General features: G+C 39.0%; 1 long non-coding RNA gene across 1 annotated transcript; it reads left to right on the forward strand.

Annotated features, from left to right (window-relative positions):
- Positions 1-379: 379 nt before the first annotated feature.
- On the forward strand, positions 380-26,778 carry LOC111609681. The gene is made up of 3 exons (XR_002753252.1): positions 380-619; positions 13,494-13,625; positions 25,027-26,778. It is a non-coding gene; the product is annotated as an uncharacterized LOC111609681 (long non-coding RNA).

The following is a 26,778-nucleotide window of genomic DNA, read 5'->3' on the forward strand; positions in this document are numbered from 1 at the left end:
AATGTTTTAAATGTGTCCTGTAAATTTATCCAGGAAACCAGCCAGGAAATTGAGGGTGTAAATGTTTCTCTTTCACCCTTGACCAAAGACGCAAACCAGTGGATAAAAAAGCATAACATCTCAATACCAATTTGTTACTTATGCTCTCCTACCGCCCACCCCCTACCCGCTCTTGCCATGTTGAAAATTATGAACACTCAGACTCACACATTCTTGCGCACAGCAAAGTGAGGAGGCGCCTCCGCGTCCGTCCTGGGCCAATGGCGCGCAGGGTAGCCTTATCATACTTCTACCCGACTGGCCAATGGCGCAGCGCTCCCCGCTCACATGACGCCTTTCTGTGCGCTCTCCAGTCCTTTCAGGCGCTCAATCCCGGCGAGTGCAGGCATCACTGAAGACCTGACATCAGAGGAAATCGGACGTCCGCTCGTCGCTCCCTGCAACTGATTGACCAGGTGTTCATCTTAAACAAACTTTATCTCCTTATGATGAGGCTGACCAAGCACTCCTGTCGGCGGAGGATGAGCGCCGCTTTTGCCGCTGGAAGAGACTTTTTGTGTCCAAACGGGGGAAAGGCAGGCAGCGAGACAATAACACCCCGAAGTTATTGTAATAAATTGTAAGTGGCGAGATATAATATTTTCCTTTTTCTGGATGCTCTTGTTCGCAAAAGTCATGACTTGAAATCAACTTCGTTTTCAAATGCATAACTTGTTTCACTTTTGCATGGCACGAGTTCTGTTCTTTTTTGTGTTAATTTAAATAGATATTTAGACATAAAAAAACACCTTCATATGGTGGTATATCATAACATATTTAACTTAAGTTATTGTTTGAGTAATCTGAGTTTGTTTTTTCCTGCCTCTGCTGTCGGCATTCTTTGTGTGCGTCTCTGTGAATGTCCTCATTGTGCATGTGTGGTTGTCTCCGCGCAGCGCCATAGAATGAAATATAGATAAAAAGCACACAGTAAACCCGCTGACCCCAGTCAGGCAGACAGGCAGGCTGTGCAACCGGTCCACACGGCTCAATGAGGACAATTAGGGGGGGCCGACAGGAGAAATAAATGGAGTACTTGAGGCGCACTGAAACTGGTCTGCACTTCGCTTCAAACCGCCTGACGGAGATGAAGGTGAATTTTAAGTCTTATATCGAGATAAATAAAAAAAATAAATTGTTTTTCCTCCCCCTCTTACTTGTTAAGTAAAGTACCTTAAATGTCAAATTTCAGTGAATTGGATTTCACCTTATTCACCTTATGGGGTCATGTCATTCAGTGAACCTTTTTATTGATTGGAAATTAGAGGTTGCTGGGGGTCATAGGTGGGAGGAGGGAGTACAACATTTATGTACACTCCAGAGTCAATCCAAAAAATAGGTGCCCTCAGATTTTTTTTCTTTTTTTTGTATCTACCACACAATCAGAGGGAAAGAGCAGGGGACCAGGGCCATTTGATGTTTTGAAAGGCTTCAGATGGCTTTAATTAGGACCTATAAAATCTGTCTGCCCTGTTCTCTCAGGCAGCGGTCTGGAAAAGCAAGAAAAGGAGGGGAACGGGCAAGAGGAGAGAAAGAGGGGAAAAAAGAAAAGCAAACCCGACACAGAAAGTCACTTCAGTGGAGGATCGTCTAATCAAAATTTTATAACCCTCCTCTTTTTCTTCTTGTCGCTCCCTCCCTAGACTCCCACCCTCTGTTTCTTGATGCTGGTGGTATGTAGGCAGCGCTTCTTATTCCCCTCTTTGTCTGGCTGCTGTCTTATCTACTCTCACCCACCCCATCCTCCCACCAACCCTCAAACCTAACTATCGCCTACAGTACACCGACCCCAGACACCTGAAGCCTAGACATAATGATCAAGAGAAGTTTCAGTCTGTCTGAAGTGCAGCCAGTTGTTTTTAGGTTTCCATCTTCTCCTCCCACTTTTTCCCCGCTCCTGCTCTCTTGTTGGCCTGGCTTGCCCTGCCTGTCCCTTGTTCCTCAACCCCAAATCAAGACGCATTATGTTGTTTGTGAGTTTCTGTGTTTGCATGTAAAAAGGGTTGCAGTTTCAGTGCTACTGTGCTGCTGTCGCCGTGCAGCCTGTATGGATATTGGATGAATGTGGGTGACTCACAGAGCTGCAATAGACACACACGCAAACGCACTCTCATGAGGAAACATCAAAGACTTCTTCTGCCTTCTATTGTGTGAGTGTGTCTGATGCAGATTCTACTTGTGTTCTCCAGGCAAGCATAGTATAAATGTAGAGTTTTTGGTGGTATGCTCTGTGATTCGCTTTACATTTTTTGTCTAGTATTGCTATTGCTACAATTTTGTTTCCAAACGAACCACAGGAAACTTTGATCCATGATTTTTTGTCTTTTTTAAGTTCTTCCTTTTTTGGCAAAATTTAATGTCAATGTGGAATATGGTTCATAAAACATCAGAACATCATTATTCAAACAGTAAAGTTAAGTACATTTTAAGTCTGAGTTGAGCACTCCATCTCTTGAACAAAGACCGATTGATGGCGCAGAGAAGTCCTTACAATGGCCTGACGCAAGCGTAATTCTGTTGAATAGTCATAGAAAAAACAACCTTGCTCTCCATCTGAAAAACACATATAAGTATGAAATGTATATATATCTACACATGTATGTCAGAGAGAGAGGATTGTTAAATCTGAACATCTGAGCTAACCAGTTGGCAAAATTTGGATAGCACCCTTGAGCTAAATTAAGTCATATTTTCAACATATTTTTGAGACCAATAAGGAAGACAAGAACAGGGCATGAAAACATGTCTATAGACATCCTGTGTTAAGGTAATGATTAAGGTATTTTAGAATCTGATTTCTAAATATATAATATGACAAGCTAAAATATATTTAAGTTAAAAATTGGCAGACATATATTTCTTTAACAGATTTGTCTTCCATTTGAGCCTCTCTGTTTCTCAGTGCGTGTTGGATGTTGATTACGTCATTTTGTGTCTTTCTGTACAGCTATCAAAAATATTAAAGCGGGTTGTTTTGCAGAATTGGTAGTTGGGTTAATTATTGATCTTGTCCTTAGAAAATATGCTCCATTAAACACTAGTGTCTTGATATTATTAAACAACAATTAGGTCTTTTTTAAGTATCAACCGAGTGCTCATCTCTTGAACAAAGACTGATTTGACTCGCTGTGAGGCTTATACAATGACCCACTATTTCCAATATTGAATTCAAGTAATATAGACAATACCTTTCTTCCTTTTAATCTAAATGTGTATATGTGATTGAAGAAGCAATGACAAGATGTCCACCTTAATATATTATTGATTTATAAATGTAGTTAGAGGGTGATGGGGCTTAATCAAATGGGCTAGCTGGATGGATGGATTTTATTTTTCCTTATAAATAAAGAATAAGGACTTGACTTATAGACTCATAATATGATGTCCATAAATATCAAGTGTTTGATGGGGACTGTCTCTCACCTGAAATGGAAAACATATTAAGTGCAAACATATATCAAAATTTTAGTTAGTGATTACACTTCTCTTTGAAAGAGTTACCTTCAACCGTCCTTCCCTCTTGCACATCCCTTTGTTTCTTGATGTTTGTTCGGTGAGATTATAAAAAAAATTCTCACAAGTTTGGTATGTATTAAACTTGTTTGCCTTGCAGAAAATAGCTTGTTAGTTTTGCTTTTATTTAAAAGAAATATGTTATGTATTCAAGATTCACAAATAAGATTTTATAGGTCCTACGTTTTTGATAATATTCCTTCTCTTGAGCAAATTGGTGAAGCTTCTGAAGTGACCCGTCTAGAGCAAAATTTTAATGGCTAGGTATAGAAAATATGAAATTATCTTCCATTTAAAAATGTAAATCTTTTTGAAGAGTAAAAGACATCCATATGATAGACCTCATTTGATATTTCAACATGGTTACTTTGAAGCTCGAATGTCAGTGTTTTTTTTGTTCAGGCTAAATTTGGATAAGATGGATGAACTAAAAATACATACAATTTTCAATGTCAAATTTAACATTAAATAAAGAAAAGGACAACTCAAACTGAAATAGCCGTAAAAAAACATGTCATCATCTTTAAGTTGATGATTAATGTCTTGTGCAATTTGAAAACTACAAAATTAAAGATGATGGACATTTGGCAGATTTTTCTTCAAAGCTTTTGCCATTAGACACCTCTTTGTTTTCGCCTCTTTGTTGGTTGTGCATTACATCATTTTGTTTCAGATGGGTTAGCTAGACACTAAGCTAGCTTGCCTCACAGAAAACGGTTGATCAAAGTCTTTGTTAGACACTCGTTGAAAAAGGAGATATTTTTAGCATGCCACCAGTTGTTTTTCTCGAATGTGTCCATTTTTGATAAACTTGTTTATCTGAGGATTATCCCCCGAACAACTGGAGTGGGGTGAGTGGGAAGAGGGGAGGGAGGGTGCTCTCGCTGTGCATCAACAACGTAATCTGTTCAAATGGGATGTTTTGAAGAACAAGTGTCTGTAAAATCTGTTACCGAGCTCCAGTTGCAGTTCTTCCTCTTGTTTTGTGTTTGTTTTCTGAAACTCTTTGCATCATCGCATCAGGGAGGTATGGGGCCTGTGTCTTCTTCTACCACCACCCTTTGAAGAGGGAAGTAATAAAAAGCTCAATGGGTGCAACAAGCTGTTCCTCCCTCCTAGACTTTGAGGCTCTCTACCTGGAGATGAATAGGAGGCCCCTCTGTATCGAAGGAGAAAAAGAGAGCAGTTTATTGAAGGCTGAAGATGAGGAGGAGGTGCATTATAGCTTATAGACACTTGGTGTGAAATTGTCTAGCAGTGCCATTTTTGGAAAGTGCTTTCAGTTGAACTTATTACAATGTTTTGATCACACAATAGCTTGTACATAGCCCCCTCTCTACCTTGGGCCCAACACAGAGACACACGCAAACAGTATTAAAATCTAGACAGGTCATTGGCTGTTTAGTTAATGTTAACAAATTGTGTGGTTAAATTCTGTCTAAGATAAAGACGGTTTTTACACCTTGATAGCACAACATTCATGGTAATAATGTTGAACAATCACAAAGCCGCAGATTAGGATTTTGGTAACCAGATTTATGCATGAAGAAGTGAAGTCATGGTCAGGAATGTAAATGGTGGAGTCATTCAATTACAATCATACCCTTTCCTGGGAAAAGTCCCCAGCCGTGAAGAGGTTAATTGTTTTTGAATCTCCATCCGAGGGGAGAAAATAGAGGAACAGGAGGGATAATTGAGCTGCTGATAGTTGAGTGGGTTATGGATTACTGTGCCTTCTCCAAAGGAGAAAAGAAAAGGAGGTGACCAGGAGAGGAAGGAGAGAAGGGGGAAAAGGAAGGAAGGGGGCGTGAAAGACTTGCTTGTGCGATGCAGCCGCGGGGGCCGTCTGGCCTCCTTAGGAAGAGGGAAAACTCCGATCCTGTTTAGCCCACGAGGTGACCCTTGGCCCCTTCACTTGCTCCTCCCTGCTCCAGGTGCAAGCCCTCACTGCTGGCAGCTCACACACAGACACTCATTGCGTGCCAATTCCTCGTACACACTCCATGGAGGGGGGAAACAGCACATGAAAATGCAGCTCCCTTTCACATTTTTCACCACCCCCCCTACCATCACCCCCCTCACTTCTTTTTCTACATGCTACTCTATTGTCTGGGGTTAAAGATCCAAACCTGCTTTTGCAGATGGGGTAAGTGCTGCCATAATATTTTTCCTCCAACCAAGAAGATGGATAACTCTTTTTAAGAGGGGAGTAAATGAGATTTTTACATGGTGTAATAATCACAGAAGTGCTAATCAGAGGGATGTCATGTATAATTACTACAGTGTTTGATATCGCCACAGAAAACTACCTCAGGCCATTAGCTAAAGTTTCCTGATGTTATTAATGGGCGTTAATAAAATTCACGAAAGCCCAGATTGAATGAGCCCTTTGCATGGCCCACTGGTTAAAGCACTGTAAGGTTAATGAACCAATTTACATACTTTCTGCTGCCATCTGGGTGGAGTGACAAGGCAGATGCTTCCCTGCGCTGCACTGCGTTGTTCAACATGGAGGAATGTGTCAAGTCCTCAGAGGTCAACGAGCACATTTAATGTTTGGGTTCAGGTCAGAAACATCCTAGAGTGAACTTGAAATCAATGCTTCTAAATTGAGGGAGCCTTGTTTTTTTGTTGTTGTTGTTTTTTTGCTGTATATGCTTGTTTCCATTTATCCATTTCAAGAGGATTAAAAGGAACAATTGTTCTATGCAGAAATTAACTCCCAAACATAGATTGTAGCCTGACCTCAGGAGCCTCAGATAATACTGATCTTGACAGAGATGATCCACAAAATATCACAAAGCCCCAGACAGGGGAAAAAAAAACAAGAGGATTAGGATCCGTCCATCTCCTTGCCATTCTCGTCTGGATGATCATGTTACAAATAGTGTCTTGGAAGCAGAGGAACAAACTGAGGTCTGTCAGTGATCAATAAAGCAGTTTGAAAGCAGAGGGATACATTTTAAAAAATGGGAAGGCTATGGCTGGCATGGCCATGGTCTTGCCCCATTTGGTGGAATCAGATAAGGGGCTTTGGAGTAAAGGATGTTTAGCCCTGGGGCAGCTTGAATTTGTGGATATCCCTTTCACTGGCACCCACTGCAGAATGATTTCATCAGCAAATGGGCAAAATCAAACTAGAAAGAAATTTGGGATCTATCTGGTGTCTTTTTAATATTGTACACATGACAAAACAACTGAACGATTGGATGAGTAAAATAAAACATGGTATATAATCCCACCATTGTGTAACGTGGAGCAATTTTTCTCTAAGCCTTGTGTTACGCTCCAAGGATGGTGGCTTTCACCTCAGCCGTCACTTTACGTGATTTAAAGAAAATAAAATCACCCAGGTTTTGCACTGACAATGCGTTCAAGCCAGCAAGTGTTTGTCTCAGATTAGCTCTTTGTGCCACGAGAGAAGGAAAAGCGAAGTGAAGCAGTGGGAGCGGAGGGTGGGGACAATGCAGCCCCAATCCCAGTTGAAAGAAATAATTTGCACAATTTTCTGAAAGCAGTATTTGTCCGGTTGGATGGTTCTATCAAAGCCCAGCAGCCACAGTGGAACGTGATTTTGAAATGACATGGTGAGCTACAAAGCCGCCGATATGTCAGGTTAGAGTCATTTCTCAGCTGAACGCTCTTCAGGTGACTGCAAGTAATACATTCTCCAGTTTCTTTTTTCTTAAAGAAGAATAATTTTTACTGATGGCTGTGACACCAACACTGCCACAGCTTCTGCTCACAGGCTTAGCCTTTATAGTACTTGCTGGAAGGAGATGAAAAGACATCAGAGGAACACTTTACACCTTTAAATTCATCTCTGGAAAAAGCAAATTAGAACCTTTGAGTTTCTTGTACTTCTTAAAGGATTATCCATCACTTACTTTACTAATTTTTATCCACGCCCTGCTCCTCAAAGTTCTCTCACTTTTAAAATTGTCAATATAAAATGTAGGCTTGCATGAGAAGAGTGGGATTTTATAGATTGCAATCTGTTGTTCTCTTGCAGTTCAGATAAAAGAAGGCAATTTGCCTCAGTACATATCTGTTGTTATCTTAAGTTTCAAAACCCCCTACAGTTTTCATGGTGACTCACTTCTTTCCGAGCCATTTATGCTTGAAAACTTCCTAAGGATGAACAGCATATTTTCTGAGTTTTATCGTCAATGAGGGACCATTGGGCATAATGAAGTTCTGTTTCCCAGCGTGAGTTTGGAAGGCTCATGATTACAAATGCTCCTCTCATTGTCTCCCATCATCTCCTCCCTAATTGAAGACAATATAACGAGACAATAGGGTCTCGCTCATCATTCTGCATCAGCGGCGTGCCAGTCAGTTAAAAGCAGGATAGTGATGGTGGGTGGGACGTGTGAGTATATGGATACTTGAACGAGCTCAAGCTTGTTTAATTTGGACCAAGAATATGGACAATTAGACTAGATCTCCCACGGGAGCTGTTTATTTCTGGTCAGCTTCTCCACTTCATGGCCGTCTGCCCTTGTAAACACTCCTGGATGTGTCTGGGATATGCCTTTGGGGGGAGAGGGGCGAGGTTTTGTTTGGCGGGAAAATCTGCCTCTGGAGGGGTTGTCTCAGACGATTAGGACAGCTGAGAGAAGAGGGTCCCTCTGTGCCTGGCCCCCTTCACCTCCCTAATATGCTCTGAATAAGTTCACCTCCTCCCTGCGTTTGTTGTGGGGTTTTAGTGGGAGGTGGGGGGATTATGTCTGGCTATGGTTTAGGAGTGTTTGTCATCTGCCCTCTTGAGGCCTACATTGGCCCCCTTTGTCTGAATGTCAGGCCAACAATGTCAAAACACACAATGTGCCTATCCAATCAGGCGACCTTGGGTTAAGAAGTGACCACAAAATGTCTTGGTAAATTCACATGAATTCTTTTTCTTCTTTAAATTTTAAACATCTCATTATTGCATGTTATTCATTGTTTTAAATAACTTCTTTTTTTTTTTCTTTTTTTTTACGGGTGACATCATTCTTTTGACAGCATTACTTTTAGCTCTGCAGTAAAGTACATTTGAATTACACAGAAATTTTGTAACCGTATAATTTTTCCAATGAGTAAACAATGGGCTTTTGATATGAGTCACTAAATCAACAAACTCTGTGCAGTGCTGCAGTGATGCTCAGCTTTTATGAAAAGGAAAATCAATCATACAGGCAGATGAGGTACTCATCAATAAACCGAAATGATTTGGTGTCACATATTTACAGCTAATGTATTATTGCCAGTAGGAGATCCATCAAACCTCTTAATAGTTTATTGAATAAATCAAACAAATGTGCTTCTCAGCCTATGTTTTCAACCTGAAAAAGTTTTTTGTTTTTTTTTTAATTCAAAGTTCTCTACCTTACACTAATCTATTTTTACTTGGATAAAGAAAAAAATATACTATAAAATGCAAGACTAAATGAAACCTTAATAGCTAATTACAGTTTATTCAGTATCATAGAGAAATAATGCTCTAATTTTATTGCATATACTTTAAATTAGTCGCTATTTGCAACTTGATACTAGCTAATATTCCTTTTATAGGTGTCTACATATATCATCTACACATCAGTTTACTGGTCTCAAAGGAGTCTCTATGGCTCCACACAGAGCAACTCTGTATGAAATTTGGAAGAAGGATTCATTCATCACTGCACAATGGCTAACAAAGAGGGTACTGAGTTCTGGCCAAGTATCACAAGTTATATTGAATGCACACAAAACGGTGTAGCAGTACAGTCAGGAGGCAAAAAAATTCTCACTGACTGATAACCGTTCTGCAAGATTTAGCTTCTAAGGAAGAAAATAGCCTAAGTGGCTTTGCATTCAAGTCATTTAGAGCCCAGGAAATTACACACATTCCTCTTTTCTGTTACCAGAATATACTTGAAAACAAGTCACAAACGTTTTGAATTGCTATGTTCAAAATGTTATAGTCATTGCACTTTTCTTCACAGTATGATTTAATAATGGCAGGGCTGCATTTCCTCAATAAATTACAATTTAACAAAGGATATTTTCTATGTGTAATACTAATGTTTGATTTTCAGAAACAATATATGAAAAATAGATGACTTATAGTCATGGGCTGGTAGGAAGTTTCTCACAGTAAGTTAACCTTAAATAAATATTATATTTAATTAAAACATGGAAAACAAACATACAGAACATAATATAGTTATTCTTATTTAAAATAGAAAAGTAACAACTATTACTGCTGCTGTTGAATATATGTTTATCACCATTCAAATTATTAATATGTTTTGATTTTGATACATAGACTATGAAAAACTATAAACACATGATAAATTTAGTAGGTCTCAAGTGCTTATTTTGCCAATTTTAATGCTTTTCTACTATTCCACTCTTATAGAGGAGCAGAAGTATAACAACCTAACACTAGCTGTGTAATTAGAAAGCATACTAATGCAGCTGCCCTTATCTTGACAGCTGCAGTACTAAAAACAATGTTACTTTAAAAAGAGTGATTGTATTAATTTCAATTTTTAAAACATGACTCTTGGTTGTTTAATATTGTATGTGCTTCCAAACAGCCAACCCTGTCCTTGTAAGTATGTGGAAAGTTTATGAGCCTTTATCGAGTCAGCTGACTGGCATGAGATTTAAGAAGGGTAGCATTAATCACATCAATGTTGCCCTCTAACCTTTTTCCATCCCTCAGATCCTACCTAGCCTGCTTTATAGCAATATTCTTTAATTTATCTCTCTCTTAAAAGTTGACTTTCAGTACAGCTTTGCTCAATTAAAAGTGGACATTTGATTGGACTCACAAAAAACACTCACCTATGATTTATAGCATTCTTCTATCAGGTTGCATTAGGTAAAAATATTTCCAACTTGTTGTTTAACGGGTGTCAAGATGGATGACTGCTGTTAAATCAGCTACATTTAAATTTATGGTGTTGTGCAGGTTTTACATATAGACGCTCTAATACATCTTCGCAAATTACTCAATTCTTTTCATATGGCCACAGTATTGTAGTCACATTTTGCACAAGTATGACTGAGAGACTGTTGTTGTAACAGTTCCAGTTTTTTATTTTTTTTATTTTTTATGCAACCAAGATACTTCAAAACATGAAATTTTGAGGCGTTTATTTCTTTGGTGTCACATGAAAGGGGAAGTTTATTTTAGGTTTTGATTTAATTTTCTCATGGTCTGACTGTACTTAGAGGTATACTAAACTTATGAACACAAAGAGTTTCTCAGTAAGCCCTTAAGGCATGCTCTCTTTTTAGCTCAGGTTTTGAAAAAGAATTTAAATAAACACACCAAGAGTTTTTTGTGTGTGTGTGTTGCCAAGAACAGGTAATTACAGCTGTGTGCATGTCTGTGTATGCGTCTGTGCTTAAAATCAAGGATATAACTAAATTACAAAATGTTGATTCTTGTTCTCAAGGCTTCTACCACATTCAAAAAGAGGAACAATAGTTTGAGCATCATAATCGTTGTGATTTTGGTGTTTACTTTCATTTTTTATTGAAATTTTTTCTACCAGACATGACAGTGAGACAATGGCATAATTCTGTACAGAGAACCTAAACACAGAAGTAAAATCCCAGTACATAAATTTTTTTTTTGAAGACTTCAAGGCTTCAGGCCATTCTGGTTAATACAGTAGCAAACACAAGTCTGTTCAGATCATCAAATAGACAAGGACATTTTCTTTGCTTTTTTTTCTTTAGGTACAAGAAAGCAAATACAATGCAGATGATCTGTGTGGGCAGGAAGCCTTGAAGGTTCGCATCATGTCTGCCACGTTCTACCCGGGGGCATTGGAGTCTGCGTGCATACAGAAACACACACAGTAGGGAATGCAAGCCACCGTTCTCCGTCATAGCGCAGCAGGAGTCTGTCTTCATCTGTCCTATTGATTAATGAAGCAGGCGCAGCGGGTGTCACAAGCAGGCAGGAGTCTAGATCAAGGCGCGAAGCTGCATCACTGTAGTCATGCCACACAAACACACACACTTTCACACTCGTTTTCACTGTCTATGACATGTTCTCTCTGTCTATCACAGCACATGCTCCACACACAGACAGCCATGACAGATGCGTGTGCATGGAAACTGAGAGACATGGTTCTCGCGTTGTCATGGCTCACTTATACATCACATCCTCACACTCAGAGTGAATTAACATGCTCCCCCCCCACCTCACACACAAAGCTGGGAATGTGTTTACTATAAACACAATGTTTGTAGATTACGTGGGGTTAATGGTCCGATTTATTTCCTCTAAGTTGCCACAATGTTTGTGTGCTTTAGCTAAAAAGGTGCTGCTCTACCTCTTGGTCTCGCTCGCTACCAAATGAGACATTCCCCAGACATCACTACAAGAGCAGTATTTATGCTATTAGGGAGCTGGGTTTGCAGCACCCGCCATGGTACCAGAATGAATTAGCTAAAATTATGTCCTGACTAACCCCGGTGGGCTTGGACCTGGTATTTTTCGTTGCATAAATGATAAATTACACGTTGTGTATTTTTGACTATTTTTGCAAACTCCCAGTCGCACTCACATTATTTTTTCAATTATAAAATCCAATGAACATAGCTTGTTTTCAAAGAGAAGAAATAAGACTGAATGTTTTTCTTCCCCACATCTTTTCCATCTTTACTTTAGAGTTTAAAATTAGCTTCTCTGTCCAAACCAGCTGTATTCCTTTGGAAATTACTTTCTGTGATGGTAAGCCTAGAGTCATAGGGTTCACTGAGGGTGTGGTCACTTGAAACCCACCTTCGTTTTTCCCCACAAATGCTGTCTGAGCTTGCACTCATCTCGGTCTGAATAAATACCAGAAAAGTACAGAAAGGAGAGAAAAATGACAGCAATTGACTATTAGAACCATACTTTTTTTTTCTTCACCCCACTGACCTTCTTCCACCTATATTTTTTTCCTGCATTCCCTCCCTTCCTCTCCTCTGGCGTTCCTGTCGAGGCATGCCTCCGTCCCCGCCAACCAGCATCACTCAGGGCAGGATGAGGGGGCAAGGAGAGAGAGGAGGGGAGGAGGACAGACAAAGGAGCACTGTTGCTGCCTTGTTCAAGGGTTGACACCAGACTGGAGGGGTGCGGTTAGAGGGGTCGCAGGCAACGAGAGAGTGTGACCAAGGAGGGTTTATCATTAAGAAAAAGAGATTCAAATGAATGGAGGGATAGCTGGGGTGTCTGCGCTGCCCCCAGTAATAAAGAGGACAAGCAGTGCCAGTCATTTTTCCACACTTGCAGCTGGCATGCTCTTTTTTAGCAGCGCTAACACTTGGAGCGAGTGTGTGCGAGTGAGTGATAGAGGAGAGTCATTGTTTTCTGGCTATTGTGCATTATTTGCTTAACCCTCGTGCTTTATCTGTGCAGCTGTACGCTACAAATGAGATGGCGAAAGGGAGGGTCTGTGTGCTCAATGGCGGCTGTCACAGCTGTTAGCAATTTCATCAGTGCACTGTAAGACGCCCCCTGCACGCACTCTCGCAAAACAAACCGTGTCAATTATTTCGAAGCAGTTACAGCCATGAGAAAATTGCCCAAACTGCGCATGTCAAAACAGTTTAGGAAAAGAAAAGAGAGACGAAACGGACAGAGTAGCAAGACCAAACAGTTACGCAAACTATAAATGACACTTGTATAGTCATATGATGCCTAAATATTAATCATTCATTATGGGACTGTTCTTTACCATAAGCACATAAAACCCTAGAATTTGCATTGATTTGCAATTGTTTTTAGCTGTCTTGCCTTCCTTTTATGGAGGGCAAATAAGAGATTTAAATTATGCCCATCTCTTTAAGTAGGAAATTTATATGTTGTTTTTTCTCTCTCAATGCAAGGTGCTTGTTAACCTCAACGCATTTCACTTGAAGAGGTTCTTAATGATTTGTTTTCCCCTTGTGGTCTTTTTCTGTGTCAGGCCATGAAATGAGCTGACAAAAGAGGGAGAAGCTGAAGAGAATTGACAGTGTTGGCCTTCACCCAAGAGGCAAGAAGAGGAAGCGGAAGACCCCCTAACTCAAGCGGTGAGCTACGAGGAGAACTAGATGAGGTGAGAGCTTAGCTTATACCTGGCCTCAAAGCATTTCTCTGTCCTTTCCACCTGGTTGCCTTAGTCAGGTGTTCAGCTGGGGCAGGTTTTATGTTTGCATTCCTGCATGTTTCTGTTTTTAAGTATTTAAGTGAGCATGGTGTGTGTGAGTCCCTCCCTCGTGTTAAGTCACAACCAACAGGTGAATAACATTTTCTGTCCCAGTCACCATCTCTTTCTCTTTTTTGAATCTCAGTTTCCATGTTTACCTTCAAGAAAAGAAAAAAAAAATCATGGTTGGTTGTCTTCCACTTTTTAACCACTTTGTATTTCTTTCCTCATTTATTTCCACAATGAATTCCCACTGTTTTAAACAGACTGAAAATGTAAATACCAAAAATATAATAAAATGATAATTTACAACATATAATTAGCTATTCCACAACATTGTAAAGCCTGAATAAGAAGATGTGATTTTTATATTAACCAGCGAAAACATTCTACTTAAATTAGCCTAGAAAATATTTAATCTGAACAGTTAGGTATGCTTTGAATTTCACACACATTGGTATCATGACAATGATTGCTATTTTGAATATTGTGCAGTTATATTATTGTAAAATTAAAATATTGCAGAAGCATCTGAATAAATGGTTATCTTAATGTCTACATCACACGAAGCTCCCAGAGAGCACAGACTGAGATTTCTGTATTGATTTTTAGCAATTGTTCACATGAACATGAATATTTAAAAATAAATAAATAAATCACGTCCAGATACAGATGTTTTGGAAGAGACTTCCCAAAGTGGACAATATGCCATTTGTGGCCAACCCCAGTGAACTGCATCTCTGCAACTTCATGAAGTTGAAGTTAACAAGCCCTGATCTAGAATCCATGACAAATGTAGTTTTTCTTTTTAAGTTATCTGTGTCACTTTGGTCTAACTCGATTTCCATTAGAGTTCAAAGCACTAATTTAGCAAGGCTCAGGATGATCTTACATTTTTGCATTTCTACCTTCTGCTGACACAGGATTGGCATTGCAGCACCTTTTGATCACAATCACAGATTACAGTATCCAGAAATACAAATTTTACAAATTTCAAATACTTAAGGTTGTGTATTTTAGTCTCACGTTCTCACCAGTTACAGTTCATACTTGTCTGAATACAAAATAGGGTTCATGTTTAAAATTACATCCAGGGTTCAATGTAGCTTTCAGAGCCCAAGAGTACCCAATTAATCTGAACAGTTTGCTGGATTTTAAGACACCCTAAGTTTCAACCCTAACTTTCTAACTGGAGATAGACAAAATATGGTTCTGTTTTGATAAACTGACTCAAAGGCATCCATAAACACTTCACCCTCCTTCATTTATATAACTGAAGTGTTGAGCAGAGTGTAAGTCAAGAAGGTAAACGCAACCCTTAGGAAAGCTGTGGAGGTGGAGACTAAATTTGCATATTCATACATCCACGCATTATAAATGAGGCTAAGGTGTTGAAGTACATCTAAGCTGTTTTAAGTCATGAGGGGATTATTTTCGTCGGCAAAACTGTAGATAAGGAATTTTGAGGAATAGAAATAATATTTCCAGTGGTTTAATCAATGCGAAGAGATTAACTTTAAATCCACACTGACAGAAAATTTCATGGAAATTACAAAATCCTTACACAAGTGGCCCATGGTCATGGATACTTAATTAGGAAAGTAAGCAAAAAAAGTTTTTCATAAGAAAATATCTGTCAGGGATCATTTGAAGAGACAGTATTCTTAACAATCTAAAGGGTTGTCTGTGAACTCGCCTGTACGATCAGAGAATCTGTTTCAGAGTTAGGATTTTTCTTCCAACCCCTATTAAAATATGGAAAGCCTAACAGTACTGGGATGTAGAGAGGGAGAAATAAATCATTACCTTGGAGAACAGCATACCCACAAGGCAAAACACAGGAATGAACCTGGCAGAGGAGCCACCTTATTGTTTTAACTGTGTTTCAGCAGTTCCCAAAGTGTGTGTCGTCTCCGTGAGTAATCTTCTCACTCTCTGTGTGAAGCTGAAAGCAGCAGTAAATCATTTTCCTCCGTGCAGGCATGAACGGAACGGCCACCAGCACACACAGATAGGGGGGATGGTTAAAGAGGAGATCCAGCAAGAGGCAAAAGACAATGTTGTTTTTCTTAGTACATGTCATCCTCCCTTCTGATGAAACACTCTTCCACCTCAACCTTCCACCCAGAGGTTACAACAGCAATGATGGGATTCTTCTTCAAAGCTTTTCAGGGGTTTTAGTTTTTAAACACAAACGTTCCATCTATTTTTCTCCCTTTCCTCGAGTGTTTTTAAGAGTTTAGAAACTAGTAATACTTATGTTTTTATAGCATTAATTTATCTTTCAATGAATACAAAACTTCTTTTTCAGACTTTTTTTCCAAGACGATTCAGACATTTTATGTTATACTCATCCACTAAATATGTCAGCTTTTCAGCTGCAGGTATTACATCAACTTTCAATCCGAACTGCTGCTCACACTCATGTTCTGCAGGAGACAGAGCGAATTCAATTCCACGATTGCTCCATTTTATTTTAGGTTAACTCATTTTATATCAAACCAGCATAGATGCTCTCACCTCTCTCTTCTTGCACTTTATCTCTTGCACTTATTTTTTTGCAGCAAATTTGTTGTGTCTAAACTGATTTTATGTTCTCTTGAGTTCTTTCTTTTTATTTTTTGTAGTCTCATATTTTTTGTTTGTTTGATCCATATGGAAGCAACCTTCGTCTCTGTTCTTTTACGTAATTGTTTCTATGACAGTATATTCACAAAGTTGTACTTTTTTATGATCCAAAACCATTAAAAAAACAGAAAATGATGAAACGGTTTGGCAGGATTATGGGATGTTGAGCGATGGTTGTATCTATCTAGCAAGGCTGGGAAAAATATTTTTAAATAGAAGTGGTTTAGAACGTCTTTGAGGTAGAAATACCTTCTTTCATCATCCTTTTGATGGATGAACCATGTATCAACCACCTGGGATTAGTGGAGACATACATTGTAGCGTGATACACAATCCCATTGTTTTAGGGACTTGTCAAAGGATGCATGAGTTGCCTTGGGAAGAAAGGAAGGATAACGGTGGAGGATGTAAGAAAATATTCAGACATGCTGCTGCCTTTTCCTCTTCGCCCTTTTTCCCCTTCTAAAGACGTGACATGTTTCAGCGGCAGATGAGTTTGTCTAAGATAGCTTTGGCCCAAATAGCAGCTTGAATCTCTAATGGCGTCCACTTAGTTAGAGAGAGGCGAGGTTAAAAATGCTCAAGTCGCAGTATGTCAGAAGGTTTTATTTTAGGGATGTACACATACAGGAAGATGACAGGCAGACGAGCTCTCCGTCATGTTGTATCGATTCAGTGAAAGATTTTGAACGGACACAGTGGGTAATTGTCGGTTTCATGCTTGTGCCAAAAGAAAGAGAAGAAAAACAGCAAGTGATGCACAATGGTCATGGTCAGGACAGCTGGTGAACAAGCATGAAAACTTAAAAGATAAGTGAAAGATTAGATAGCATTTGTGTTTGCACAAAGGGCTTTTATGGCGTGAAATGCCACTGCAGTTTGAAACTAGAGGTATCGGTGTGAGATTCTCAAAAAGAGAGCATGCGTGGTTTTGCAGACAAAAATTTACAGCGTGTGGAGTCAACAGAGAGAAAGACAGTGAGTGCAGTCCACTAAGTTTCCAAGTTAACTTTCAAGATAATTGAAAGACAGAAAGCATAATGTGGAACTAGTAAATCTAGAAGTGTTGAGGGTCTGTGCAGTGGAGTCTCTAATGTCTTTATAAGATCATAAAAGCAATGCACTTCCTGGCCTCTCTCTAATTGCTGTGAGGAATGGGATGGGGGAGTCTCAACACTATGTGGCTGCTAGATGAAGCCTCCAAGTCCTTATTGCACAGCTTATTGGGGTGATTCATTGTTTACCACCATGTTGGTAAAACCGGCAGAGAAAGAGAGCGGTGAAGCAAAGAAAGCTTACATTGAACATTTGGATAAAAATAATAATAAGGCGGGAAAAAATTATTATGTCAGAAATACAGTTGAATGAAAGGTGGCAGAGGGTTAACCACAAGCTACAATCCAAACCCTGTCAGTGCAGTTTCTAACAAAAGCAAAGTTAGAATGTAGATAAAGCGAGATTATTTTGCTGACTGAGCAGAAAAATGACTGGGCATCCCCAAAGGGGCTGTACACAAAAATATGTGAGAAGTAATTGTTGACATAATTGAAAAAGACAACATTTCCATGTCACAAACCGCTTGTCCAAAGAATCGAGCCCCAACCTTCAACTCCACAAGCAAGCACAGTGATGAACAAGGACTTTAAAAAAAGAATGTGTATTTCTTCTACTTCTTTGTACAAACACATACACTTTAAATGCTGTGGATCTTGGTAAAGACAAACAAGATCTGTTAAAAACAAAACGAAACAAAAAACCTTCTGAAAATGTTAAATTTCATTTCAATTAATGTGGATTTTAGAATTAACCCAAAAAATGATAAATTCTGGTAAGGTGTGTTGGTGTACAGAAAGAAATCACATCGTGTCAACCCAGAAGAAATTCTAAATCCATTATGGTCCTAGATCATTTTTCTTGTACTGTCACAGCAGGTATTACTGAAAATAATTTTAAACTATGCTTCAAGCTCATGCATGTTGTTTTCCTCTCTCCAATCTATTCACTCCTCGTTGACTTGGAGCTTTGTGTTTTTGTTTAGCAAAATGTAAATTCCGGTCTTAATCTCCATCTTTTGTCTGCGACTTATGAGTTTTTGAGCTGCAGCTCTAACTTTGCTTTGCTTATTTTGTTGATGAGCACACAGGGCTTGGGGTTTTATTGTAACCAACCTCGCTGCACTATAGGAGCCATATAAGAGTTGCATTTTTTTGTACCCAGTTTTATCAGTGGGTGAACAAATGAAAGAGGAGTCAAAGGCAGCCCCCTAAGCTTTTCATAATGCGTCCCGAGAGGAGACAAAGGCCTGCATTCACTGCTGGGTGTCGATAAGACCTATCATTAGCCTGCCATAGGAGGTATTACTGACACACACACAACAACACATTTATGCTCACGCAGACATACACAGAGTGCAGTAGGTACTTATTCTGGTGCTCTATTCTCTTTTCCACATACACACACACACATATAAAATATCCATGTGCGTGCCAGAAGTAAAAGAGGCAGCCATGCTCGACTTGAATCGAATAAAAGCTGAGGAGTGGACCCCCCGCTGTTTTCCCATCACAGCCGAATTCTCTCTGCCTCATATTGTGAGAACATCCATGCCTGGCTATACAGTGTCTATGCATACGTTTCGGCTTCTTCGTGTATGGCAGTAACTTTGAACTGTCGTTAAGCAGTTATTGGTAAGACGTGGCGTTCTCAAAAAAGACAATGAAAATGAAGTGTAAATGTTGTTTTTATGAGTCTTTACATGAAGAATTTATATAAAACCTTGTGGTCTGTTAGTGTCATGTATTTGTATCATCACTTTCAAATGTATTCAAATGTTGCCGAATCATCCCAACATATTTTCATTTTGTACATAAAAACAGATGTTTTCCTTCACATGAATGTATTCAAATTTCAAATTGATCATTTTCCATTTCTATCGATTGTGGTTCTAATCCACTTTTGTACTTCTGCTATGAAATAAACAAACTAAAATAACAATTACTTTTGGTCCTGTTGCTTTAAGGCAATGCAAAGCACTTTGAATTGCCTTGTTGCTGAAAATGTGCTATATAAATACAATTAGCTTACCTTAAGTTAATTATTGGAGTAAAACAATCACATTTTCTTACAGTAAACTGTGGTAGTATATAGGCAATTACTTGAATTCATTCATTGCCAAAGTGAGTAGAAAAAGTATGCAGTATTGAAACATCTTCATAATATGAGTGGAAAAAAATGAGAACATTCATTTCAAATAAAAGAAAAAACAGAACAGACGTCATTAGCCACTTACAATAAGAAGCTGTGGGATGGAACATCAAAGTAGAAAATTTCATTTTACACCCTATGGGCCACTTGTAGCCATTTAGAAACAGTATGTTTACCACACACACATTGTGTTAATTCTACAGCCAAATCTTAGTTAACTTCTTTTGAAAAAACAAATTGTTTTACTGTAAAGTTTACATATTTCTTTTCCTGATTTTGCTAGCTATGTAAGCCCCCTCATGCAGCTCTCATACAGAATGTAGACTATTTTTTTAATCTAAACATAAACTCTAGACCTTGTTTATAAAAGTTAATGTGCTTGGTTTGTGAAAAGCTGAGTCAGACTTATTTTCAGAATACCAGACTAATGGACATTTAGGCTTTATTGCTGTCAAAATACCATAATGTTTTTACCAAAATTTCTTAGAAACCAGTTTACTCATAAAACCCACTTTGCATGTATGTATTTGTGTTAAAATTCCACTCCATCAACTATCCTGTGACATGTAAAATAGGTCTAGAAAGCAAAGTGACCCAGCAGACCAGGCGATGCCAACCAACCGGTTAAACTAAAGAAAAAGCAAATGGAAACAGCCTGCTATCCTAATGATGGAACTCCTTGTTTACAGTAATAATACCAATGTCTCAGGGTTAATAGACTATTGACTTATTGATGATTGCATGCAGCACACATTACATTTACTTAACAAGACAGGAGCAAAATTGGATGGGGAAGAAGAGTTGTGTTTGTGTGTCTTGTCGAGTTTTGGTTGGGGGTGGGAAAGAGTGGTAAGACAGCACTGCTGCCTAGATCCTAAGTAGATGATGGACCGTAGCTCGTATTCCCATTCCCTCTCATTATCTTGGCCCCCTGAGAACATATGAGGTTACTTACCTTCTTTTGCTCCCTCCCTAATGCCAAGAGTCAGATCAGGGTCATTAGCCTCACTACTTGAAACAAATGGCTTTAGATAGTATCTCAGCCAAACTACAAGAAGAAGAAATTAACTCTTTTGTCCCCTTACTGCATGTTAAAAAAAAAAAATAGCTGTAAATCTTGATTATTTTTATTTTTAGCATTGCTAGGTGTTAAATTGCCATTTATTTTCATTGAATTTTCACTTCCCCGAGCCTTGAAATCTTGCGGCATTCAGCTAAACATCACAGCTGTGTTATTGAAGACAAAACCCACAGAGGGAGAAGTGGGCAGCGGATCAAAGCGCAAGGAGGATTTGTCTGGCAGATAGTCACTGAGGTCCTGTCTGCTTACACTCTCGCTCCTCTTGTGTCTTTTTGTGCCTTTTTAAGTCTCTACATGCTCAACCAAAACAGTTGCCCCCTCATATTCCCAACATAAAAATTAGAGATCACAGACGGGAACGGGTTAGCCTCCTCTTAGCCTCCCCTTTCAACAGTTGTTTTCATATCACAGCTCCTGTGTGTGTCCACATCTACAAGCCGTCATGTTTTTCCTCCTGTTAATGAAGTGCTACACATTGTGCAGGTGTTTATTTTAGTTAGCTGCCATTCCTTTCCTTTAAATATCTTGATTAATTTAGCTGTAGTCCCTTTACACGATGTAATGAATATAAGATCAGAATACTAAAAAAATAAGAAAGGCTTATCCTGTTTGTTTCCATCCAAAGTAAGTGTGTTGACCAAAAAGTTCTTTCCGTAAAGCTTTGTCATGAGGTTTGTGGCCTATCGGTCGAGGGGTGGCTCAGATGTCTGTTTTGAGCTGAAAGTCACGCCCAGAAGATGGATATAATTAAGACTAGCGCATTTCTTTGGGGAGGGTGTTTTGGTAACTTTTCTGGGTGGTCTAGCTCTACATGCCTGTGCTAGTTTTATTGCAAACAGGCACAACATGGTAAAAGCACATACACACTGACAAAGCAGATTAGTGACGTGGTGCGGCGTAAACGTAATTCTGGAAAAAAAATAGGTGTGCTGGACGTTTCCTGCTTCACTACCTGCTTCAGTTGTTTCGCCAGGGTGCAGCGGAACTGATCATAGATGCGCACTTCAACGCGACTGCTTCGCTTTACTAAGAAATGTAAATGTGCACCCTCCTACATTTCTTCACAAAGCTAACTTTAGCCTCCATCCAAACCTGTATTTAGCCTCTGAATAGAAGCCAGATGATCCAAAACTGAAGGGTTACATTTATCTGTGTAAACTTACCATAAAAACCATAAATGCTTCTCTGGTCTTTGAAATGTTCTTACAGCGATCTCATAGCGCAGGGAGCCTATGACAAAATGGCTGGATTTTTCTGTCGTCAACATTTCACATTATCACATATTGTACATTTCAAACCTGGGTGGCCCATTAGAAGAGGAACTCTTAAATCTTTCTGTGTTGTTCTCCACTCATTGAACCACTTTGGACCACATTTGCTTTAGAGTGAAATGGCACAAAAATGTAACATGGGTCAATGGGAGGTTTATGCATCTCATGACTGCATGACTATTATTTTTGTTCATGACAGCATAAATCCAACAAAGCCACTGTATATAAACATACATTTTAGAAGGAAACCATGCATAGTAAAGCTTTTTAATAGAGTAGTTGCAATATATTAATTGCATTCTTATAATTACATTTTGACACATTAATAAAAAAATAATAATTAAATAGCGGTAAGTCCCACAAGAAAAGAGCGTCACCAGAAAACGGTATGTTTTCTCCTTAACCAAAAGAAAAAGAAAACTTCCTGTGTTCTATCAAATGTTCAAGTATCCTAATTTGTGGTTCTTTTCACCATTAGGTCTATTGGTCTCTTTGGGTAGCATGGATCTTTAAGGTTGCATTTCATTTTGCAAACATTTGGGTGGTCCCATTCTTTTAAGGGGTTTACTTTGGTGAATGTACCGGGGCTTTAATGATGGCAGTACTCTTCCCTGTTCTCAGCAGGCATTGAGACAGAAAAAGGAAAAATTAGGATACAGAAGGAAAAAAGAGAGCTTTTTCTAGCAACAAGATGTTGCTAGAAAAAGGTATAGAAAAGAGGATGTACCACTTTCCCCTTAATAAGATATAAAAAATACATCTACATTTTGAACTGGCCAATGCCAACAATAAAACAGTATGAGACTCTCATGGTGTTATAAGATTAAATTTAAACCCCACATTTCATTATATCATGCTTACACACAAAATACTAAAGCAAAAATGTAAAACAGTTTGGCTGGGTTGATCTTATTACTGCTAAAATAACCTTACTCACAGATAACAGTTAATAACATAGTAATAATGTTATTTGTAGCACTTATTTTATTATTTTGAAGGGTGAAAGTGTCTAGTCCAAGGGCACAACAACTGAGATAGGGTTTTGAACCGTCAACCCACAGCTTACTGGATGAACTCTTACAACCATAGCCCTTGTAAGCAGAAAAAAGTGTAATAACCTTCTTTCAGCCAGCTGATTAGCAGTGTGCGGCAACAGCTGAGAAAGAAGCAGCTTAAAACTGTAACTTTTCAAACTTTGATATACCTTGATACTGGAAGTGCCTAAACAGAGATGAAGGTTTTTTTTTATCAACATTGTGAACTGAGGACGGAAGTTCTTAGTTGGCATAAAAGGTTTTATTTCTCCTTTGTCTGCAGTGAGCAGCTTTCCTGTGCTGCCCTCTTTCCCTGCATTTAACATCAAAGAAAAGTTTGAACAATTGAGGCAATTTTTCGCACGGTGAAGGTCAATCATTGTTCTCCATCTGAAAATGTAGGTCCAGCTGAGAAGCCATGCTTCTATGGCATGTCTGCTTCCGCAAGCCACTCTTTAAACACATTTTAGGCAGATATTTATGGAATATTACATTTCTGCATGTTTTTCTTTCTAAATTTGATATTTGTTTTGTAATGTAGATATAATTATCTGAAATTTTCTGGCCCATTTGTTATAGCAGTGGTGTTATTTTGTAAATTATGTTTGTTAAACTTACCCCTATGCAACTCAACGAACAAGATTAAAACTTAGATTAACATGAGGATAAGAATGGCTAATGTAAGTGTATTAACTTTGCAACACACTTTGATGAAGAATAAAAAGAATCGGTTGAGATATATGTACTGTACTTAAATACATGATATTCTGACTTCTATATATATTTAATAAGGAGTGCATGAACTTGCCATATCTAATTATGACCACTTGCTTTGCTTTTCGCCAAAGGGCAGAAATTATCCCAAGCCAGAAAAGACGGAAGTTTAAAAGGACTCTGTGGGACTACTTAAAACTACAAGCAGCAGGGTACTTGAAAAAAAAATCATTAATGCAGCTTAAGTAGCTTCAAAAAAACACTAATGAATATGACTTCCACGGGAACTTTGATGTGCTTTACTGGCCACAACTTCATAGTACCACGTCTGTTATCTGTAACAATAGAAAGCCAAATGACACATGAATGAAATAAAGCAGGACGAGATAATGCAACTGCAAAAAATGAAGTTTAAATAAAAATGTTACTTTTTTTCTGGCGTTCAAAACATAGCTTTGGATAATTACAAAAAGCAAACCTGCTTCAGGTAGCATAACAAGAAATGTAACTTTTTAAAACATTTTTTTTTTCAATAGTTCAACACACCCAGAAAATATATTACATAGTGTTGCTGCATTAATCACCTCCTGTTACACCCAATACAATTTTATTCCTCCTTCTCAGTCTGGCCAGCTGTAGACTTTAGACTCAGAAATTCTTTTTGATAATTCATTCCGTCTCTCCGCACATTCACTCTCGGCCTCATCCTGCTGCTTCAGCGTCAGACGCAGCGCTGCAGCCTATAACGCATTACAGCCAGTGCCCGTATAATCCTGAAATTCCTCAGTTTGTGTCGAACACCACATGAGAAGAACACAGTTTTTACAGCAGGTCTGTTAAAGGAGATAAAAACAGCCACTTCAATGTGCAATTTGTCGTGTGTTTTTTATCAAGGTCTTGTATTATATAGACTCCAAAGATGTTGAATTCATATGTTTCTGAAAGTGGGGCCCTTTTGTTGCTCAATCAGAGGTTAATGTACACACCCAGCAGCTCCTTTTCTGTGCTTCCTAAGACCACCCAAGCTGTTGATAGGATCCGGTCCACTTCATAGTGGGCTTTCTGCACAAATAAATTCATGCGAGTTATTTAACAGAGTTGAAGCAAACATAGTTTGCACATCATCTGTTGTTGAATAATTTAAACTCGAATTTTAAAACTGTTTTAACCACGAGCTTCAGCACACACATCAAATGCAGTGTTCTAATTGAAATCAGTCGCCTGTTTGTATCTTGTCTTTTCTTTTTGAGTGCATGCGTCTCTTCCGACTCTCGTGTGTACGCATTGGGGTGAATGTGCATGTGTAAACATTTTAATAACATGCTTTAAACAGACGACACCTTGAATTTACTCTGTACTTCTGTTTGTTTTCTGCCCAGGTCCAGACATGAAGGAGGCACGCAAGGATACACACAAACCCAGTGCAATGGCACCTAGAGGCTGTCTGCGGTCTACCACCACCCTTCTGCACATGCACACAGACACGCACACCCCAACACACCCACGCACTTGCACACAAAGACTGTTACAGTAAGGAACAACAGACCACAGAGTCACGATGATAATCGCAGTTGGAATTTACGAAAACACATTCATTATCTTTTGCTGCTTTCTTCTTTTACTTCAAAGCCAAATTCCAATAATGAAATGTAAAACTTACTGCAAAAAATTTATAGAAAATTATTGAGAAAACAAACTAGAATAGCATCGACGTAAAACCAATTTTCTCCTTTAAAGTCTAGATGTTTTAAACTATTCAAAATACATCTTATATCATGTGTTAATGTTTTTGAGTGTACTTGCCTCAGGGAAATCTAAATCTGTTTTTATCCCCCCTTTTTTTCCGTCCATTGAACCTATCCGTACAAGTTTAACCTCCCCACCGCACATCCCACAACACCTCCGTAACCAACCCACATAACCCACCCAACGCCCCTCCCAGGCTTCCCAGCATCCTGCCGAGCACACCCTCCAAAATAAATCCTTCAAGACGAAATTACAGTGCGGCTCTGTGGGAAAACCCTCCCTCTTTTGTATCTCTGCCCCCCCGACGTCCCTTCCCTAGTCTCCTTGTTGGGCTTCACTTGATTCAGAGTGCAGATAATTTTATTGTAAATTAGTCTGGACTATGACGACCCACACTAATTTCAATCTGTAGCTACAGTTAACTTTAGAAGGTATGAATGTAGCCCTCTATAGAATCCACCTTTTTTGTGTCTGATTTTACGTGAATGGAAAGAGAGGTTGATAATTAGTTTGTTTTAATTTCTAAAAAGGGGTAAAAAAATTCTTAAATTTTTAATGAACTACTAATTAGCATACTAATTAAGTTTCTTTGATTGTCCTCTTTAAATGTATCTTCCTGTTATCACTTTGAGCCACTTGGAACGCACTGAAGAGGCTACAACTCCTCAGGCTTTTTGTGGAACAAAAAGAATGTGCATGTTTTAGTATTGCCTTCGGATTTTTAAACGTTATCCAGTGGCCACAGTTATCTAGAAATAAATGTGGCTGTCAAGAGTTAAGATCACCAAAGCTGTCAAATTTGAGCCAATTATACGAATTTGGAACTTAAACTGAATTAAAAAATAGTCAAATGCGAGCTATTTAGATGAGAAAGCAGCCCTGGTCATTTCCAGCGTTTGGGTTAACTGACGAAGCCAACCTCACAGCGGCTGTGTCACAGTTAAGCTTTAATGATACACTCCATCAGTTCAGCTTTTTTCCTGCGCGAGGCCAGCTTGGTTAACAGTCGGTCGAGGGTGTGTGTGTGTGTGTGTAGGGGTGTGTGTACCAACTATTAAAGCACTTGAGAATCAGAGAGGAAAGAACTCACGCTGCTAATGGATGTGTCTATTGATGTTCCCATTTGGCGGCACACTGTAAACGATAGGGCAATGATTGTGCTGAAGATGGAAGGTGGTGGTGGTGGAGGAGTGGAGTGGAGAGGAGAGCGGTTTGGCTTGGCGATGATAATGACAAGGAAGGTTATTATTCAGCACCCCATGGAGTCTCTCTCTTTTTTGCCTGCGTGTGTGTGTGTGTATTTGAGAGAGAGAGAGAGAGAGGAAGAGGAGTGGTACTCATCCTCCATGTCTCTCAGTGATGTTGCCTTCCCAGTCCATTGGCTA

The sequence above is a fragment of the Xiphophorus maculatus genome, chromosome 9 (genome assembly GCF_002775205.1).
Source record: "Xiphophorus maculatus strain JP 163 A chromosome 9, X_maculatus-5.0-male, whole genome shotgun sequence".
Classification (NCBI taxonomy): Eukaryota; Metazoa; Chordata; class Actinopteri; order Cyprinodontiformes; family Poeciliidae; genus Xiphophorus; species Xiphophorus maculatus.